We start from the raw sequence: 2,236 nt of genomic DNA on the forward strand, positions 1-2,236 counted from the left end.
TTTGAGCCTCACGTGGCCTGGGCCTGACAGGACAAGGAAGGGGCGGAGCAAAGGATTAAGAGGCGTGTCTTCCAGACGCCGCGCCTCCCTCCCAAGCGTGAGAGGGACGTAGCCACGCCCCATCAGTTTAGCTTTTTCTTGGACCATTCAGCGGAGGCGGCGGCCTCTTTCAATCTAGGCCACGCGAACAAAAGGCAGGGACGCGCGGCGGTATGAGGTCATCACTCTTCTCGCGCTCAGTTATCTCAGACTGTTGTCATCTGTTCAGTAAGCCGTGGTTAAGCAAGCCGTAGTTTAGTGTAGTGTGTAAAATTAGCCCGTTTATTCAGTTGGGTTTCTTCTTAGTAAGCATGTTTAGGAATGTAGTCTTTATTTACTTTGCGCTCTGCGTTATTTATCAATCCAATCAATCATGCTGTGAATGGTATTCTAACTTCTTTTAAATAAATGCGAGGTTTTGTTTTCTGCTGTGTTTCAGTTCTTGTAAAGAACTGTTTTTAAAACAAGCATAAGGGCAACCATTTGCACGTATTGGAGAATTCATCATTTCTTTGCACGCATGAGCCAATATCTGACAGCAAATGAAGGAAGATGCAGAAAAGTTTTTTTCGTCTGGATGTGTATCTCATCAGGCATGTTATTAATGGAATGAATTTTTGATTAAGAGGCAAATAAAATTTCTCTCTCCAAGAATTAGCTTGGTGGGAAAAAAGGCTGTTCTGTCCCATGTATTTCTTTTAAAAACATCTAAATATGAGTATCTGTTAGCCTTCACAGATAACTACCAGTGAATATTTGCACTCCAGGACATTATAGTATGAACATTTTTCTTTTTAATGGGAACTTCTGCCACTTAATTATATTTCACAGTACTGTTTCAGCACTTTGAGTATGCTCGAGAGCATATCCTGTAACAAGCGTGTTCTGTAACGATTTCCAAGTGGAGGAGAGCATGTTGAGGAGACATTGTTCTCAGTGAATATACAGAGTTCATCTTTAACAGATAACAGATAATCAGAGTTGGAAGGGACCTTGTAGGTCATCTAGTCCAACCCCCTGTGGAAAGGGAACTTCACGAGGACAGTGGTGTCACCCAAGCAGAAAAAGCCCAAAGGGAACATCAAGCCAGCCATAAAACAAACTTGCATAGGAAAAGAAATCAAATAAAAGGTATTAAAGAAGCCCCTTAGACAAGATCCCAAATAATTAAGAAAACTAGGGAAACAAGAAAAGAAAACCCTTACAAAGACAAGACATGCCAAATCAGCAAAACAAACAGACAAAAGACACAAAATATATTGCAAAGGAGACAGACAGGAGATTGCCACAAAACAAATATAAGAAACCATTAAGCTAAAAAAGATTAGGATGAAACCGATAATCCAGTCAAACCATCCCACAAAGTTTGCCTTCTGCACCCCGTGGAGTTTACCTTCCGGCAAAAATGAAGACAACCCCTGACAGGATTTAAAACATTAAGAAATACAAACACAAGCACTCACACACAAAAGGAGAAACAAGGTATAAAAATCAGGGACTTACCATACAAAGCTAGCTAGCCCAGGAACGCAGACTTCTTGCTATCTTTCGCCTTCCTGAAAAATAAAAAGATCCAGCTTTCAAGCAGTTGTCCATATCCTTGCGCCGGAGCTCTCCAAGCGGGAAAATCAAATCCTCAGAAGAAAGGCATTTTGACAGCCTTTCAACACCCCTGCCCAAGCGGGAGACCCGATACCATTTCTGACAAATGGCAGTCCAATCTCTTGAAAGTCTCAAGCGATGACGCTCCCACAACTTCCGAGGGCAAGCTGTTCCATGGTTGATTGTACTCACTGTCAGAAAGTTTCTCCTTATTTTCAGGTTAAATCTCTCCTTGTTCAGTTTCCATCCATTATTCCTTGTCTGGCCTTGGGTGATTTAGAAAATAGTTTGACCCTTTCCTCTCTGTGGCAGCCCCTCAAATATTGGAAGACTGCTATCATGTTTCCCCTGGTCTTTCTCTTCACTAAACTAGCCATGCCCAGTTCCTGTAACTGTTCTTCATATGTTTTAGCCTCCAGTCCCCTAATCATCCTGGATGTTCTTCTCTGTACTTTTTCTAGAGTCTCAACATCTTTTTTATAATGTGATGACCAAAATTGGATGCAATACTCTGTGGTCTTACTAAGACTTTATAGAGTGGTATTAGTACCTCACTTGATCTTGATTGTATCCCTCTGTTAAAGCAGCTGAGGAT

The sequence above is a fragment of the Pseudonaja textilis genome, chromosome 1 (genome assembly GCF_049901715.1).
Source record: "Pseudonaja textilis isolate UNSWEBS1 chromosome 1, rPseTex1.2, whole genome shotgun sequence".
Taxonomy (NCBI): domain Eukaryota; kingdom Metazoa; phylum Chordata; class Lepidosauria; order Squamata; family Elapidae; genus Pseudonaja; species Pseudonaja textilis.